The sequence below is a fragment of the Ambystoma mexicanum genome, chromosome 7p (assembly GCF_040938575.1).
Source record: "Ambystoma mexicanum isolate Mex_15411 chromosome 7p, UKY_AmexF1_1, whole genome shotgun sequence".
In the NCBI taxonomy this organism is placed as follows: Eukaryota; Metazoa; Chordata; class Amphibia; order Caudata; family Ambystomatidae; genus Ambystoma; species Ambystoma mexicanum.
The window spans coordinates 182185401-182204843 of NC_090939.1; the positions used below are offsets into that span (position 1 = coordinate 182185401).

Consider the following 19443-nt stretch of genomic DNA (forward strand, 5'->3'; position numbering starts at 1 on the left):
TTTTTGCAGGTTGTTACAGGCACGAGAAAGTTGTGGTCAATGTTTAACAGACTCCTGTGGTGAACCAGAAGAAGGTCTCAGACAATTAGAGTTCTTACTCGAAGAGGTTTTATTAAAATAAGAGTCAGAATGCCTAACTAGACCTATCGCTATGAGGGAACTTCCCTACCTAACAAAGTAAAAGCTAGCATGTGCTTTAAAGTCCAACATAACGTTCTTTGTTCTGAATCCTGTCCAATTTACTCGCCCTACCACTTTAGAAAAAACATCTAACTAAAAGAAAAATGTGACACATTGTTTTTTTACCCCACAGGATATTCTGTCTAGTCTTTGTATCAAGTTAGGGTTTCACTTTCTCCTGTTAACAAAGAAAACTGTCTCTTGTTGTGACCTTTTTAATTCCTCCAGGATTTCTTGTAAACATACAAAAAAACACTTCCTCCTTCGAGGTGTTGCGTTTTCACTAAAGTCATGTGATCCTTATACAGGTTATTTTCTTTCATCCAAGTTGTTTCAGATAGGGTGGCTGTCCACCCTGTTTTACCAAGGTTTTGTACCTTCTGTTGCTTTCTCCGCTTTAATTCAGTTTCCATATCTTTCTCAATCTCCTTTTCATAGGGTAGTTGTAAACTCAGGTTTATCAGGCTCCCGTAACTTTGAAGGCTTTCCCAGCCGTTATACAGAATGTTTGTACCTTGTAACAGTAGGTTCTCCTTTTGGGTTTCTCAGGTTCTCCTAACCTCATTGGCTTTCCCCGCGGATACTTGTCTCCGTAGGTACGGTACGAGTGCCCTCTAAAGATCTGATCTTGGCATCTAACAGCCAATCCCGAGCACAGCTTGTTCATGGTTGCACCACCAGTTGAGACAATGGTATTCCTGTCTCTGCTCCCTGTCTGAACTAGGTTCCTCGGTTGGGTAGAACACCAATCTTCAGGCTTTCGGCTCTCTGCTTGCTCACCCTCCTGTGTCCTAGCGTGGCTCCACCTCTACAGGATGTCAACCAGGTGGAGGCTCTCACCTGTGTAGCGGTTCCCTGTCCTCCGTAGGAGTTTGTTCTCTTATACAAATCACCAGAATACATAGAAAGGTTTCCTTCTTCACAGGCTAGGTCATACAGGCTATTTTCAGCATTGCCCGTAGCCAATACATAAAATAAAGGATATTTGTAAAACCTATAAATCGCAGGAGATATTAAAGTTTTTTCCTCATCCATATATGCAGACAAGGTGGTTTGGACTGGGAGTTCCTCTCTGGAATGGGAGCCCTTGTCCTCAAGAGGGGAGTGACTCCAGTGAGGTCTCACTTGCTCAGACCCCTAGGGAGGGTCTTGCGTAGCAGGCTCACCTCCCTAGCCTCAAAGGGGGTGGCTCCCCTCTGGGGAGGAGGGATGATTTGTCTAGATTAGTTTTACTCCCTGTTTACGTATTGATTGAGATCATTAGTTATGACCTTTTTGAAGAAATTCATGAAACAATGGGTTAAGCGGGAATTTAAGGGATATTTTTTCTTTAAATGCTGAATTTCAGAGATTTGATTGTGTTGGCTTTGAAGTAAAGTTTTTCTAAATGTGTTTCAATCTATAAAATATCCCTTGCCCATTACCTTTATAATTGTGGGATGTCAGGTGGCGGAGCCACGTGGCCTTCTGCTGTTCAGGCGTTGTCCTTCTTGCCAATTCCTGGCTTGCCTGGGGCTCTAAATGCTGCGGTCAGCATTGCTGGTGGCTGCGACGGCAGCTGTTCCTGTTAGGGAGAATCCTCAGAAATGTGCTAATTCCCTCCATCTTAGAGACCTCCAGCAACTTTGCTGGATTTTGAGGACTTGTTTTTTTTTTTTTTAACCTGGTGAGAGTGAGACCCTTTTTCCCACTCATGTGTTTTAATGTGATTTTTGAACTTTGTGTTTCTTTTAGTTATGGAGCCTAACAAACTCCATAGAGATCATCTTTTACATTGTGTCACACAGCACCTTCAGTGCAGTGGCACAGGGAAGTCTTTCAGATTTCCCAAAGGTTTAAATACCTTCTCTGTGATAAACTACTGTTTCCCAGAGCAGTAAAGTGAAATTGACTTTACTTACATTTGTAACTTTGTAGACCCAGCACACATTATCTTACAATAGGGTGCTGGAGGGGTTACTTAGTATCCCCTTTGTCTAGCTTATCATGTAACATTTTTATGTTACCCTTTCCTCACTGAATGGCTGGTGGCAGTGGTTTACTTTTAACTACTGTGGTGTGCATTTACCACAGGCTGCGTTTGCAGCTGCAGTAAAGCACCCAAGGGTACCATTTTTGTCAAAATGGCCCCAGTCTTCTTTTTTCGCCATTTCTTTGTGGAAAGGTCCTCCTTGAGATTTACTCTGCGCACCAAACCAGGCTTGGTCCCTTTGTACGCTTTGCCTTTGGTGGGATTCACGAGTGAAGCCCGCCTCTGGCTCCAGGGTGTCTGGCGGGGGCAAGAAGTGTGGGAGGTGCCCGGAGCTCCCTGTGCTTAGTCTCCTAGGAGACCCAAATGCACTCTGTGGTGATTGACCGGCTGACTGTCCAGCAAGGATGACTGACAGCTAGGCTGGAATGAATGGAAGAAACCTTAATAAACGGTGAGACTTTTTGGCTTGGAAGGCAGAGTTGACCACTGGACGAAGGAACCGAAGAAGAACTTGAAGAGGGCGCCTGCTGCAACCCCAGGATCGTTGGTTTGCCCGGTGAAGCCCTGCTGCTGTGCTGAAATGCCAAATTCTTATCGATAGAGAAGCCCCTGCAAGGACGACTTCTCCCCTTGAGTTGGTGGGACCAATCAACTCCAATGTAAGACACCTGGACATTTTATCGGAGCTGGTTGAATTTCCAGTGTTGCTGCTGGAAACCGAATAGCTAGGGAGAGGAACACCAGTTTGTGTGCGTTGCTTTTACGTTGGCCAAGAAGCAGGACTGACTGAGCCTGAGCCCCCTCAACAGAGTGCGGGACCCCAGAAGCAAGGAAAGTCCATCTTGACAGCCAGGAACCGCGGTGTTGCTATTTGCGGTAGTCGCGAGGTGCTGAAACACAGAAGTGCCACTTGTCTGTTTGCCGATTGCGAGCTGTGATCGTCCAATTGCAGTGCAGGAGTCCCCGGAAGTCCCCCCTCTTGTCCCCACGACTGAGGCCCAGGTACAGTGAGCTCTGCAGAGCTGCACAGGAACAGGAGTCATCTGCTGCACTTTTCCTTCACTCCAAAGGTACTGTAAAGTCTGAGGGAATTTACCTCTTATTGTAGAGTCGCTTGCATCTTCTACTACTCACAAGCATAAACGCTTGTGGCCCTACATTGATTCTGTTTTTCTTCAAAGACTTCTAAAACATTGTGCAAAGACTTTTCTGCTTATCTACCAGAAGTGCTTCAGCTCATATAGACCTTTGCCCATTGACTTTGGCTTAAGCTGTTATACTGAATGATTCTGTTTAAGGGATCCAAAAGTATTTGCCTGCTTAATATTTGTGATCTCTTGTTTGCTCGAATAACCTTGTCCTTTGACCAATTCCTAAAAATGTTCTAAATACTACAGTAAGATATTAATGTCCCCAGCACCCTAGCTATTGAAGTCACCTGAGGGTGTAGTTTGTGACTGTGGGCCATCCCAAAAGGGTATTTAATGATTTAGAAACTAAGAGTGTGTAGTTTTGGAGTGTGTGTGTTGCTTTTATATTGTTCCCTTCTGCAGAAGACTTATTCTTTTTTTTTTAACTTGTTTATTTTCAGTAGGCATACAGGAGAAAGCATTGACATATCAGTTTAACCCTTTATCTCGGCATTATAATACGCTTATTTACATCCCCCCCACCCAACCCCAATTCTTAGTCTCGGGGGTTTACCGTGGACTGTCTTTTTTCCTCCCCTATAAGGTTCGATTCCTGACTCATTCGCTCTTTCTCTTCCCACCTCGGTTCGCCTTTCTCCTTCCTCTCCCGGCTTACGCCCCCAAATCCTGGATTTGGCTATTCTCTAGGGCCTGCTCCTCCATCAGCTGGGACCGTTCCCTGTCCGCCGCCTGCTGGGCCAATTGCACCAGGCGCGGTTTGTATGTCATGGCCGGGAAGCGTATGTCAAAGTCAATCACAGGCGACCAAATGTTTGTAAAATGATGGAGGCGGCCTCTGTTTGCTGCCATCACTTTCTCAGCAATGAAGATGACCCAGATTTTCAGCCACCATAGCACCGTTAGGGGGCCCTCCGGGGTCTTCCATGTCCGGGCTATTGTGATTTTAGCGGCTAGGAGTAATTGCGTAATGAGGGCCGCGGGTGCGCCCGTTTTCGGGTAGGTGTCCCCAGCAGTAGCGGCTCCGGTTCCAGTGGCAGTCGAAATTGGGTTATATCTGTGATGGTCGCTATACATTGGGACCAGAAGCTCTTCACCACCGGGCATGACCACCACATGTGTAGGTAGGAGCCTGGCGAGCCGCATCGACGCCAGCACTGTGGGTCCAGAGACTGGTTGAAGTGGTGTAGTTGTAGTGGTGGGAAATACCATCTCATGAGCAGTTTATATGCACATTCCCGCTTGGTGATGCAGAAGGATGATGAGCGTGTGCGGGCCCAGATATCGATCCAGTCTTGATCCTGGATTGCGTGCCCTAGGTCCTTTTCCCACTGCGCCATATATGTCGCTCTCTTGGACAGGAGGTTCTCCTGGAGTAGTCGGTGCAGCGTCGAGATCCGCCCTCGGGAGGGGGGGTCCGCTACTGTTAATTCCAAGGCATCCAGGGTCCGGGTGGCAGCCTCTAGCGTCTGGGGGTGTGTGCACCAGTGTCTGATTTGGCAGTATGTGAACCTGTCTGACTCTGTTAGGTTAAACGTACTTTTGCATTGGGCGAATGTCAGCGGCTGAGTTCCCTCAAATAGTTGGCTTAGGGAGGAGAGTCCTCCGGCGATCCAGTTCTTGAAGTTAGTGGGGTGAGTTCCCGGGGAGAACGCCGGATTGTGGAAGACTGGGGCTGAGGGGCCCAGAACTCTCGGGATCCCTCTGGATTTGCGGGCCCAATCCCACGCCTTCAACGTTTGCTTGGTTGAGGATAGTATAGTTGGCCATGTTCGGCGCAGCGCGGTTGGCAAGTGTAGAAGAAAGCGCAATGGGAGGGGTAGCCTGGACTGCTCTATGTCCATCCATTTGGGGCCCCCTGACGTTATAGTCCAAGCCCTGGTATGCGCTATCTGCGCCGCCATTTTGTATTTTTGGAGGTCAGGGACCCCTAGGCCTCCCTGGTCCGGAGCACATAGCATTGTCTTCCGGGGAATGCGGGCCTTCTTCCTCCTCCATATGAATCCAAATATCTTCCTTTGCAGTCTCTGTAGTTGGGGGCGAGGGATTATGGTGGGGAGAGCCGAGCAGGCGTACAGGAATCGTGGCAACAGGTTCATCTTACAGGCTGTGATACGACCTATTAAGGATATTTCCTGCTTGTGCCAGGAGTCTAGATCGTTTTCCAGAGTTTTCATCAGGGGCGGGAAGTTTATCCGATAGATGTCTCCTGGATTAGCGGGGATCCGCACCCCGAGGTAGGGGATGGATGTGTCATTTAACGGGACCGCGCACTGAGCACTGAAGGATGCCTTCTCCCTCTGATTGTCATGATCTCTGCTTCCAAAAGGTCAGGGTTTTCCCAACTCCCTTGGAAGCAGATCCATAACCCAGGTTCCGAGTGCCAACCAGTCCCTATTGGGACCTTTTGGACCCAGTCCTGGCGCCAGTGGCACCAGGCTCATAAATATGCCCAGTCCCAGCGCTGGAAGCGCCGGGCTCATAATGCTTGGGTGGACTTACCTGCATCAGACCATGCTGCTTACTTGCCTGCCAGTTGAGCCTCTGATCCTCTTCTGTTTGGAACTACTTTTCCTGTTGGGTGGGGCAGGAGCCACTCCCTAGATTCAGAACACTGGAACTGTTCTGGAAAGCAGGAACTCTTTTCTTACCTAGGCGTGGCTGTGGAAGGAGACACCTAAGCACTACAGGAGGCTATTTAAACCACACCCGATGGATGAATCTTGCTTTGCGTTATTCTGCATCCTCTGCAGCAGAACGCTCATCGTGTCTTCTGCATCTGATCCTGGGCCTAAGGAAAAAGGCTTACCATCCTGAATCCAGTCTTCAGCAACACCTATAAAGACAAGAAAGAACAGGTTAGCATTACGGTCTTCAGTGACAGCTCTTCACTTACCTGGTCCATCGGCTGTCACCAACGCCTCGCGCTGCATTCCGGCATCTGAAAGACAAAGGCTTACCTAATCTTCGTGCGCTCCGGAGGTCTTCACACTGCATTCCGGCATCTGAAAGACAAAAGCTTACCAACTCTTTGCACGCTCCGGAGGCCTTCGGCGCTGCATCCCGCATCTGAAAGACAAAACAAGGTGCGTTTTAAAGACATTGGGGAACTTTAATACTCACGTGCCATTACTCCTTTCCACATCTAACCCAGTGGGTATTCCGGCACCCTGCAGCCGCTCCGAACTTGTACCTGCAAAATAAAAAGACAGTTAGAGCGCATCGTGAAGCAGGCAACAAGCGCTTACTTACGTGCTTCCAGGCGCTTCTATTCATCACACGGGCTCCATCTTCAACTCAATTCAGCCCGTCATCCGCCATCGCCGGAACCCTGCAAAACAAGAAACATCATTACTAAAGACTTTAAAGACATTAGAATTACTCGAAACTTACCGTTCGTGCAGTAAACGACGGACAGCAGTCCTCTGAAGTCAAGAGGCCTGCTCCCCTTATCCAGTGAAGAAACTGGTTACAGCACCCTGCCCCGAGGCAGATGGAGAGCACGGCATTCACTTACCTAAGGTGAGAGCGTTAACCTTTGGGGTTCTACAGGAGAAGAGAAAGGGGAGAAGAGAGAGACATTCAATAACCCAGTTCCTTAATCCCATATTTTCTATCTGCAGACATCTTACCCTTCGAGGCAGACATACAGTGCACAGAGGTCCAGCCCAAAGAGCCAGCCGTGTGTTGCACATCACCTTTGAAGATACGGTATACGCCCAGTCAAGACCGGCGCCTCTACGGGAATCAGGTGAGCGTTACACTGATTCAACCCTATCCCCAGAGCTGTCGACTTCATAAAGTTAATGGCAAATCCGGATACTCTCCCAAATCTATGAATTTCCGCTAGGGCGGCTTTTAAGGATTGCGAGGTGTCTGTGGTGGTTAGCATCACGTCGTCAGCGTAGAGCGCTATCTTGTGCTGGGTAGAGCCCACTTGGAAGCCTTTGATTCTAGGGTTAAGTCGAATCCGTTGGGCCAATGATTCCATTACCATAGCGAATAGTAAGGGGGAGAGGGGGCAGCCCTGTCTGGTGCCGCATGTTAGGGAGATCCACTTTGTTGAAAGCCTTGGTCGCGTCTAAGGCTAGCAGGGTGAGTTTCTTTGAGTCTTGTCTGGCTATCTCGATCAGGTTGAGGACTCTGCGCGTATTATCTGTGGTGGCTCTGTTTAAGATGAATCCCGTCTGGTCTGGGTCTATGATGTCCGGAAGAAGCCTCGCTAATCGGTTTGCCAAGACCTTCGAGTAGATATTCGCACCCAGGTTTAGTAGTGAGATGGGTCGATAGGCTGCTATGTCGCTGGGGTCCTTTCCTGGTTTCTGCGCTAATATTGTTATTGACTCTCTCATTGACGGGGTTGTTGCTCCAGAAGTGGCGAAGGAGTTGAAGAGGGTCGTCATTGCGGATAGTAGCTGAGGCCGGAAGAGTTTGTAGAATCGGGACGAGAAACCATCTGGGCCCGGGGCTCTTGTTCTTAAGCTTTTAACGGCTTTGTCGATCTCCTCGCTGGTAATCGGGGCCTCCAATTCTTCCCTACTTGTAGCTGAGAGCTTAGGCAAGGCGGCTTCCCGCAGGTAGGACTGCTGCTCTTCCTGGGGATTTTGGGTAGCTGACATAGTTTCGGTGACGTGAGCTTCTGCAATTCTCAGCTTATCCCGATCCGCGAATTGGGCTGCACCCTGGGGGTCTCGGAGGCTTAGTATAGTGTTCCTTTTCTTGATTCTTGCGAGTTTTTCCACCAGGAATTTATTAGCTTTGTTTCCCCTGGCATAGTAGGTCTGCTTCGTCTTGGTTAGTAGCTGGGCTGTGTCCTCCGCATAATGAGCCTCTAGTTTCCTCCGTGCCGTCTGCAGGATTCGGTAAGTTTTCGGGGACCAGTTTTTAGCTTTACATGCCGTTTCCGCCTCCAGAACCTTGTCTTCTAGGATGCGGCGGGTCTGTTGCTTTTGCCTATGGTAGGCCGCTCCTCGAGAGATCAGCACCCCTCGTACTACGGCCTTCATTGCATCCCATGTCGTCGCTGGGGAGGTGTCTTCATTTTTATTGTCTTCAAAGTACTGTTTGATGGTTTTAGCTACTACGTCTCTCGTCGCCATGTCATTTAGGATCGGGTCATAAAGAGACCATCTGTGTCTTGGGGGCGGGTCCGGGTTATAGGCTCTTAGCGTCAGCATTACGGGTGCATGGTCATCGTCTGTGTACGACAGGATCTGCGGGGATGCCAGCAAGAGGTCGATACGTGAATAAGTCCTATGCATGTAAGAATAGCATGAGTAGTCTCGTTCCTCTGGATGGAGGATCCTCCAGGTATCCACCACTTCGAAGGTTCGGAACAATTTAAGTAGGGCGATCGCCAAGCCAAAGTCTCCGCAGGCAGGGGGGTGTGATCTATCTACCAGTGGGTTGGGGACTCCGTTGAAGTCTCCCCCGATGATGGTCTGACCTTCAAAAAACGGAAGCAGGGAGTTTTCCAGGGTCGAGTAGAATACCTCTTGTTCTTGGTTTGGTGCGTATACTGAGATCAACGTGTATAGTTGGCCGAGAATTCGGCATTTCACCGCTACGAAGCGGCCGTTTGGGTCCCGTTTAGAGTCCAGGATTTGAGGCTTCAAATCTTTGGCGATTAAAATAGCTGTGCCACCCTTCTTCATTCCGTTCGAAGCTAGGAACTGCGTTGGGAATTGGCGGTCTCTGAGCCTTGCGAAGTCCGCTGGGATCAAGTGTGTCTCCTGCAGGAAGACAACGGAGGCTTTATCATTCTGGATGCGTTGTAGGATTGTTTTTCTCTTCTGTGGGGCGTTGAGGCCTCTAACGTTCAGTGTTAGGAACCTCCGTTTCTGGATCGGCGGGGGGGCCTCTTGGGTGCCTTCTGGGGTGGGATACTGTTCCTCGTGGGTGGGCTGGGGGTATTCAGTCTTCATTTCGAGATTCCGAGTTAGCTAGGTTCTCCTGCAGCCGGGTTTTCTGTATCCTCCAACGGGAGGGCAACATTTTATCTGAGTGGGTCCACCAACGGGTGGGCAAACTTAAACGGGTGGGAGAACTCCCAACTGTACGGGGGGCTGGAGTTTTCTGCGCAGCCGCCCTTATGGCCAACGTGGCCCAAACAGTTTTCCTCGCCAACGGGGCGCGGGTCGAACCATTGAGATCCGCTCGGCTCCAAGGATGGGTAGGTGACATACTCCTTGGAGAGGGGGGACTGGGCCGTTCGGGGCCCGCGGCATTGCCATGCTTCGTTTTGGCTTCAGCGTCGGGCTTAGTATCATGGCCGCTAACTTCTAAATCATTTCATCTTTTGGCGTCTTTGCGCTTTAGACCAGGGTTGTTGCTGTCTTTGAGGTGATTGATCTGGTTCCTCTGGCGGGAGGAGTGGACTAGGGGTGGCTGAGGTCTCCGGAGAGTTTGGGTGCAGGATCGATTTCGCATCCTCTAGGTGGCTAATTTTGCGTAGAGTTCCCTGGAACGAGAATTGTAATGTAGCGGGGAAGAGCCAACGGTAGCGGATTTGCTGGCTCTGGAGGAACAGGGTCAAGGGCTTGAGAGCTCTCCTTTTCTGTATGGTGATCGGGGAGAGATCTTGGTATATCTGCAGGGGGGTGCTCATGAACGACAGTTCATCTTAGGAGCGGCTTATTGCCGAGATGGCTTCTTTGGTAGTATAGAAGTGTACTCTCGTGATCACATCCGGAGGGCCGTCTGAATCTACTCCTCGTCTCGGGCGTAGTCTGTGGGTTCGGTCCAGGATGAGTTGGGCTTTGTCCGTTAGTGGAAGGAGAGCCTGGAAGAAGTTGCCTATATACTCCGGGAGCTCTTTATCTTGGACTGTTACAGGGACCCCACGGATGCGCAAGTTATTCCGTCGGGCCCTGTTTTCTAAGTCTTCTTGCTTGAATGCGAGAATCTCATTACTGGACTGAAGCGCTCGGATCTCACGCCGCATTTCTATTATTGCTGCATCGTGGTTCTGGGTCAAGTCTTCGACTTCTCCTATCCTCTGTTCCGCTTCCGTAAGTCGCTGGTCAGTTTGTTCTAGTCGTGTGGTGAGCTCGGTCATGCAGGACCGAATTTCGGCTTTAATGTCTCTCATGAAGGCCATTAAGTCATCTCTGGTGGCGAGGTTATCTTGTTCTTCTGAGGGCTTTTGCGGGGTAAGCTTAGGTGAGGGGTCCGGCTTTCTCGTCTTGTCTGTTACTAGGAGCATGGTGGAAATGTCCGCGGTTTTGGCTGGCTTGGTGAGTCTCGACATTTTGCCGGGGCTGGGGCTCTGGGGATCCTCTTCTGGCTGGAAGCCCCTGGGGGGGGGGGCGCTTTGGCGAGGATGATTAGTTTCGGACGAATCTGCTGTGTAGGGCGAGTGATCCGTCCACCGTGTTAGTTGTCAGCGTTGCAGTGGTTGTTTTTGGGTCTTGCCACTCTTGGATGTAGTGGAGGGGGTCGGCTCCGCTTGCGGTAGGTGTTCACCCAGCCAAGGGGCTGCAGCTATCCAGGATGATAGGCCTGGTGGATGAGGTGGGCAGGAGCGCCCCAGGATGTTTTGGCAGTCGGAGACGTGGGGGTGCCTTCAGAGGAAGGTCGGGGAAAGCTGAGTGGTCAGGGGGGGACCACCCGATCACTCTCCCCAGCCGGCACGGTATCTGGTGGGCCGGGGCGGCCCAGGAAGCTGGAGGGGGGGCTCCGGGTTCAGTGCTGGGGGGATTGTGGGGGGGACGGTGGACACTCACCCAGTCAGGCCTTCGACACCGCCTCCAGGGTGCTGGGCTGCAGGGAGGAGCCGCAGCCTCCTCCGTTCTCCGGGTAGATCGTAGCCAGTATAGGAGGTGGGGGGGGGGGGCGGTAGAAGGGCTCCTGCCCCATAGCTGGTTCCGAAGCTAGAGGGCCTCGAGGGCCCGGTCGTCCCCCCCGCGAGCTGGTTCGCCGTACGGGGTCCCTCCTCCAGGAGGGCTCACTTCTGAGGTCTGGCCGTCCGGTCCGGAGGGCCGGAGAGTCAACCGGTCTGGGGGGTCGAGATGGCGGCAGGGGCTGACGCCAATCCCGTACTCCGATCCAATGGAGGGGGGAGGCGGCTGGGAGAAGCACTCGAGCCCGTGCCGAGGCTCCAGGTGGAAGGGCTCCGGGGACCGGAGCGGCTGCCCCTCTGGCGAGGCTTAGGATCGGAGCAGAGGGCGAGAGCAGGAGGTCCTACGGACGTCTCGTCACTGAGCGTCGGTGGGGAAAAAGGGCCTGGGCCGCGGCCGCCATCTTGGTTCGGCTTGGAGAGGCACCCGCGTCGAGTTCCGTCGCCGCGTTTTCACGGTTCCCACCGCGATCGCGCCCCCAGATTGGAGCGGTGGATGCACCGGAGGTTCCGCCAGCTTCTCCCGCCAGAGGAACAGCAGCGGCGGCGCTGGAGCCAGCTAAATTTCAGCTGAGGCCGCGGGTCCTTACGGAGGCCATTAACGGAGCAGCCTCATCAGTGGCGCTCCAGGCCACGCCCCCAGAAGACTTATTCTAACTGACTGATGAATTAATAATTGTTTATTCACGAAACCTTGTTTGTAAGTGTTTATTTGAATACTAGCCACTGTGAATCCCCTAGAGCTCACATTGACCCCTTGAGATGAGCCTGGCTGCTCAACACGCTACCAACCTGTGTAGTACAGACTTCTACGAAAGGTTAGGTTCTTATTGCCAGGAGGTCAGGGTTGTTGTAGTGCACCCAAAGGGCACTGCATACAATTGTGCCTAACATTTCCTTCAGCTGATTTCTTGCCTGTATTAGTGGGGGCTGAGCGTAAAGAACTGTTGGGGAGTGTTGAGATGGATTTCTGAAGTCTGACCTGGTGGGCAGAGGTTCAGGAGGCCAGCCTAATTTCTTGGATCAGGGTAACCTTCTGGATTAGCCAGACCAATCAAGGTAGCTTGGCGGCGGTCAAGACTAGGTCTCAGGATGGGTGACCTCAATGAGCACACAGAGTAAAGGAGACTTACAAATCACTCCCAGTCGGGTGTAGATATATTAAAAATCCATATACGTTTATTTCAAGGCCTTTGAGTTTCAAACACGCACATCAAATCACAGTAATACTTATGAAGCCAACACAATACGATCTAAATACACATACAAGACTAATGGGGCCTAAAGGGTTAATGCACGAAATGGGTCCCCAACCTAAAAGGGCAAGGAAACCAGCAGTGCAAATAGTCTTTTGGCCCTTCGCCATCCAACACACTCCTAACTAAGAGGCAGTCCGATCCCTAAGAAGAGGGGAGCCTAATGCTCAAAAGTACAGGCAATGCAAAGGCACGCGGTAGTTCCAGTGGGCAAAACAGGGTCTCCTCAGGGGTCTCTAGCAGCTCAGGAAGGTGGGTGAGGCGATAAAGAATAGGTTCCCACTATTCGAGGAGGGACTCCACTTGCAGGCAGAGTCGATTCCAAGAGTTGGGAATAGTTTGCTAGTTCGCACTAGCAGTTGAAAGGAGAGGGCCCAATCATGCATAAAAATAAACAAAAATGCAGCGCACCTGCAAAGGTTGTCACCACGGCTGGGCCACACGGTAACCGCGTATGCTCTGGTTCGGGCGCACTTGTCTCACTTCAGAACTGGGAACACCAAGTGTACGAAATTCGGTGTGAGGGTGCCGTGAACACCAAGCTAGCGATATACCAAGTTTCGAGGGCCTCCTCGAAACAGCGGCAGAGACAGAGCAAAGGTCCTGCGTACGCTGGTCAGCCCACTGGTTGGCCCAGGGACACTTCCGAGAAAGCTTACTTGCAGGGTTTGATGAAGATACAGAGAATAGTTGGTCCCGCTATTACAATGGGTCGAAGCTTCTTCGCAGACCTTCTAGGACGACCAGATGCAGAGGGGTCCCACGGGACAACAGCAGGCTCAGGGGGCCAAACCTTCCAGTAGGTCACCAGCGGTTCCTCGACTCGGCTTCTTAGCTTCAGGATACTTGCATCCTATCCTTCGTTCAGTGAGAACTCCAGAGATCAACATGGTATGGGTGTTTGGGGGCTTCTCTTATCCAGAATCTCCTTTGCACCAAAACAGAGGACCCAATGGGAGAACTGCTCGCATACAGGCATACCATACGTGGACCAATCACAGACCACAGTGGTCCCAGGCATTCACAGCACTCCAGACTCTCTGGCACCCAGGATGTGTATTAGGGACAGACACAGCAGCCCACATCCTGGAGGCACACATGTCATGCAGAAGCCTACGAAAGCTTGGCGTTTCACGGGAAAATGCATGCCCAAATAAGGACTGACCCGGGTCGGCTCAACCTGGGGAAGGCAAAGGGGCAAGATGGACAAAGGACAGGACAAAGAACCTTGTGGCATGTCCATTTTGGAGCCAGATCACCTATTCGTGCCAAACGCAGTAATCGAGGTTTACCTGGCAGGAAAGGGTTAAAATTACATGAAAAGATAAGCTGCCACCAGCCCTGTCCTGACACATCTGCACCTCCTAAAAAAAATCCTTCGAGAGTATCTAGGGCCTTTGGAAATGACTAAGAGACACAAGTGTACTGTACTGGAAGGTACATTGTACACTTGTTACATGTTACAGAAAAGTTGCAATATTGGAAAAGGACAAAGGGAAACAGTCTCCCAGTACTGACTGTCTTAAGGGCATGTCAGTTTCCCCATAAAAAGTGAGCAAAAGCCCAGAGGAGTGCAGCAGAAGGCTGAGCTCCCCTGGAAAGGTCAGACTATGGTGTTAAACAGCAGCACAAAAGTTGGGGGGGGGGGGGTACAATGGCAATCTCTCCTAATAGGGAGCAGGGCAGCAGGAACTGCCATGGTCTCCCTTTTGGGCTCTGTGTCCGTCTTCAACAGTGGCATCATCCATTGGAGGTGCTTTGGAGGACGTTCCGATGGCTGTGGTCCCATGAGGGGTGCATTTGGACTACCGTAATTTGCTGTGGCTGCTACGGCGTGTTACTGGTAGTATTCCGGACACAGCATTGAGTTTGGTACCTGGTGTTCGCGTCCACAATTCAATTACACTTCTGCACCCTGACTCGGCATTGACTATTTTACTTATTTAGATCTGCTCCCTTCCAAGTTTTGTTTTAAGTTGGAAGGGGAGCTTGTTTTGGTTCTGCAAGCTGCATTTGGTTGCCAGACTCTCACTGTTACTGACATTGTGGACCACCATATCACAGTTCTTCCTATATTGTGTTCTTTCTTTCGTTTTCTTGCTCTCTGTTGGTTGATTGCAAACATTTCACCTATTGCACCAATTAATTAATTTTTGAATGGTGCTATAGAAATAAAATAAATAACAAATAGCAAATAATAACAAATGTCATCAGTCGAATGCACCCTCCTCCCCGACCACAAGCTCCAACTTTATCCTCCATCCCTTTTCACTGCAGTGACAAGATGACATTTTTGCAATGTTTTCCTTTTTGCTTGCTCTCTTTGACTGCCACTCTTCCTCCACTTAAACCTGTAAACAAATGTTTTGGGTTTGGCAATATGCAAAGCAAAATGCCATCATATTTGCCAAAATCAATGCTAGAGAGAAAGGAAAAGGAACATTGGGAGCCGGATGACTGGTTGGCATGGTAACTGACAACCCTTGTGGCCTTCTTAGGCTAAACTACTGTTCACTTCTTCTTACATTACACCAAAGGAACTGTTGAGATGGATTTTCAGAATCTGCACTGTGGACAGATTCTGAGTAGACCACCTATTCTGAACAGGGAAAGGCACTAGTGTCTAACCAAACACTATCTGGGTAGTGACTGAACTGAAAGGCTTGGGCCTAGGAAGGCATGAGTGGTGAAGGGTTCAGTTAAGCACACAAAGGGCACCGTTAATATAATACAAGTTAGACAGAGTGTATGAAAATAGTAATTTATTTAAGCTTTACAAAACTCTTTCCAATTAAAAACCACAGGTAACACACTTAAAACCTTCACTATTCATGTATATACATTTCTGAGACTTGTGGATCGGCTTACAATCACATGCTGTGCATAGGTCGTCATCTAGTGGTAGGTGCAGAGCATTGCTTTCTGTTTTCAAATCTCAAAAAGGAGACATCGACTGGGCTTGTTTGTAATACTATCCCTGTGTGACTTGTGTTGTACCAGTGATCCTTCATTCTTCAGTGATCCTTCATTCTTCAGTGACCCTCAGATCGTTTTTTTCCACCATTGTGGTTGGTCGCATATGTATATCCTTGCTGCTAGTTATGGTGTTTGAGATCTATCCCAAAGGACGGATTCCAGTCCAATAAGGATAATATACTCGCTAGAGCAGACCAGCAATGGACTAGTAGTGAACACACAAAAGAAGAAGACACCATTGGAGCATCTATAAAAAGAGCTACAACAAAACGATTTGAGTAGAGGAACCCAAACCAATATTAGACACTAGTGGACAAGCAACTCAAAGTGCATGGGGCCCATAGCCAAGACCAATTGCCTTGAAAATGACGAGGTGTCGAAACATGTGTCGGGTGACAATAAGGAAATAAATCGCAAGCATAACTGAATTGACTTTGGAAATCACTATATTGTATCAGAAATAACATATATAATCTTCAACTTCCAGCGACTACTTCTGAAGCTTCAACAACGTCTCTGCTCGGCGGCTGCCTTCGGCCTTTGCAGTAAGTGGAGCAAGGGGGGAGGGTCTTCCAGTTACATTCCTTCCATAGAATGCCTCTTTCCGTTTTCCTTTCTACTGATATCTGTCTAGCTACCGCTAAATGTATACAAAACTATGGAACGGATGCCCTTTAAATTCTGTCCTTCCTGGAATAAAAAAAGGCCCCTTACCAAGTTTGTAACATTTGCCTTCTGCCGATCACGCAGAGCGGCGTTGCGAACCTTACAAGCTTTTTAAGCCTAAAATGCTTGAACAAAGGTGCACTATGTGGTTGGTGGCCTACGCCATGCAGCCCGAATCCCATTCCTCCACCGGCACTGTTGGTTCGGATGAGGAAGAGCTCAGCAGCTACAGCTTCTTTTCGGAAGCCGAAGACATAAAGGAGGAGCCAGTAGACTTGTGCATGACTGTCCACAGCCCTACTAGACAGGCAGAAAGCTATGCTACGGGAAAGTCCTCTGGTGAAAAAGACACACATGCATTAAACACACAACACCATAGGCAACTTTTGATGGGATCGTCAAAAGGGGCTTCCACAGCAACTACATTTTGTTCGAACGTTATGTTGAAAGTGATCGAACGCTCGCGTTTGGAGCCTGATGCGCTTTCGTATTCGCACTTGCCCCATAGCTCTAAATCTAAAGAAAAACAAGTTGCCACTCATTAACACCCGCCGACTGCTGATATGTCGAAACCTATTTCCAACATGGGAAAAGACACTCCAAACCAGCACCACAGGTAACTACACAGCCAGCTAGGTCCCCTGTTACTACACCAGAAACATCTGTTAGAGTTTTCCTAAAGTCCACTTGAGGTAAGACTTTATAAAACTATCCTAATAGTGTACAGGTCCCCACCTCTTAGCATTAGTCTGTACTACTCATGGAACCTTGGTAGAGTGGCAGAACAGTCAGGCTTATCTTGAGAGGAAGATGTGAGCTGTATGTAAGTACACTGAACCCAGTTAAAAAACAGATCAAAGAAACACTTACACCAATACTTTTATGTAAAATATAGATGTATTATTATTTTTACAGAAGAGATGTTTCAAAATACTTAAAACATGAAACCACAACATGTAAGATTACTTGGAGATACTTTTCAAAGGCCACTGCTTAGTTTGTAGTTGCAGTTACAATTGTTACAGCATTTGACACTAATGACAGTTCTACCGTATTATCAGTTATACCGCAAATCTGTGCACAAAGATAGTTGGCAAAACCACCTAAGATAAATTCTTTTGGGAAGGAAAACAGTTGGTTAGTCAAACAGTAGCAGAGCTTAACGTTATTTGGAGGGTTTCAGAGCAAACTAATGCTTTCAAAGTCCAATTCCTAACTAGCAGCGAAAGTCAGTTCTGAGAGGGCTTAAAAGTCTTACAAAGCAGGGGAAATAGCAAATGTTCCTTAGGATACTTCTAGCTTCTAGTAAAGGATACTTGAAGACTTAACACAATGGTCGATACCATGTTAAAGGACGTGTAAAAGGGACACAAACTGGCATCTTGGGTCAGAGATAAAAGTGGACACCATGGACCCCTCTTCTTGCACTCCAATGATCTGGAGTGACTTCTTGAATCAAGGTAAGCAATACCTTTTCAGCCAGAGTACCTTGGGTGAGAAGAAGTTTTTGTGGCTGGATTCTCCTCTATGCAGCAGTGATTGGCCCAGTCTCTGGATTCCTTGGTCTGGTGGTGAATGGCATGACAATAAACGGGATGTCTCAGTAGCAGTCTCGAGAGGACCCCTGGAACGGATTTCTTCAGCTTCTCTGGTCAGTCTGTGCTTTTGGTGCTTTTTCCATAGCACCAACAAAGGACACGATTTTCCCGGTCAATCTTCTTCGATTCCTGGAGTCCTGTACTCTGGTGAGGGGACTTGGATGAGTCCGATTGTGTCACTGGAGATTCACCTGCAGCTCAGCAAAGACTTGGACGTAGTCCGCCTTTCAAAGATAATGCACTGCAATTGGGCTGGAGGTCTTGTGGTATTCGTGGTCTGCAGCTCTGGAGAGGCAGAGCACCTCGAGAGATTGCTTGGATTGTAGCTCATCTCAGGGCTGGTTGGTTTCAACAGGTAAAGGGGAGGGAGTCCTTTTCAGAGTAACTCTTTTGCATAGGAAACCGAGTCAGGACAGCATTGGCCGCTTCACTGTGTTGCAAAGGGTCTGCAGCGTTTCTGGTTGTCGTCTTCTTTGGTTATTTCAGTTTTCAGTGGACGACTTGTCTTTCACCTCAGGATCCTCACTTTTTTTTCAGTTTCAGCATACACTCCTCTGCAATCTCTCTCAGAAGTTTACAGGAAGGTGCGGTTTGATGTCCAATCAGGATAGCTGGTTCCATTTAGGCACTCAGGCACGCAAAGAGCAGGGGAGTGAAACTCCCCCGCCCCTCCCTGCCTGGCTTGACGCACTGGAGCGTAGGGGGGGGGACACCCAATGGTTCCCTCCAAAGGCAAAACACACAGACCTCCCCCTCAAAGATTGGTAGAAGGGCTAACCAAGAACAACCACGCTAGTAAATTCAGAAGGCTAGAGACAACATAATCTCACCTAGAGAGGAACCTGTAGCAGCAGCATCTCAATTAGAAGTAAAGTTTACACAGTGCAAACTGTCTAATTTTAGTTTTATTCCCGTCTCATAGGATGAACGGTCCACAGTACTAGCAAAGATGAAACCCACGTCATACGTCATGTGCAGAAAATATCCTGCCGGCTAAAACCATCCTGGATAACAAAGAACTATTCATGTCAGTTTTTACTCGAATTATCAATGCATCCTTGCAGGACGGCATAGTACCAGAATGCAGTCAAGAGGTAACTATTACACCTTTAATTAAAAAGGCAGGCTCGGACCCTAAAGATCCTACCAATTTATACCCTCTTACAAATTCTTATTTTATTCTAAAAATGTTGGATAAGGTAGCAACAAACCAATTCCAAAAATATATAGAAACCCAGGGGATCCTACACAAGCAACAATCAGGCTTCTAAGAGGCTCACAGCACCGAAACTGCAATGTTAGATTTGCAGATACGGATGCTTGCAATTTGGGTAAAGCGGGAATACCGAAGCAGCGCTGAGATCTAGCAGCTTTTGACTTGGTGGATCACCAATTGCTGCAAGAGGCATTCGAGAAAGTGGCAGGATGCTCTCCTGTCTCTTTAGCTTGGTTGACATTGTTTCTGGCGGACCGGAAAGCAAGGGTGCATTGGGGGAAAAATTCTGAGGCCACACAAATGCAATTTGTAGTTCCCCCAAGGGGCAAGCCTATCTCCCTTGCTTTTCAACTCCCTCTGTGACCTTCTGGAGAGCGGCAGCATGTTCTTTACAAACTACGTCGACGATACCCAGTTGGTTCTCGAATTGGAAGGCGATTATCATGGGGACAGTGCCAAAATAACGAAAATCTATAACATCGTAGATGGGTGGATAAAACCGATTTGGATTAGTCTGAATAAATTTGGATGTATCTGAATAACACCAAGATGGAATTACTGATCTTTGGAACACATCAGGCTAGGGCAAAATTA

The 19443-nt window shown here is 49.0% G+C and overlaps 1 protein-coding gene across 4 annotated transcripts in view; it reads left to right on the plus strand.

Annotated features, from left to right (window-relative positions):
- The window catches only part of PRDM15 (PR/SET domain 15), a 1394990-nt gene that overhangs the window by 197194 nt on the left and 1178353 nt on the right, over positions 1-19443 (plus strand). The window lies entirely within an intron of this gene.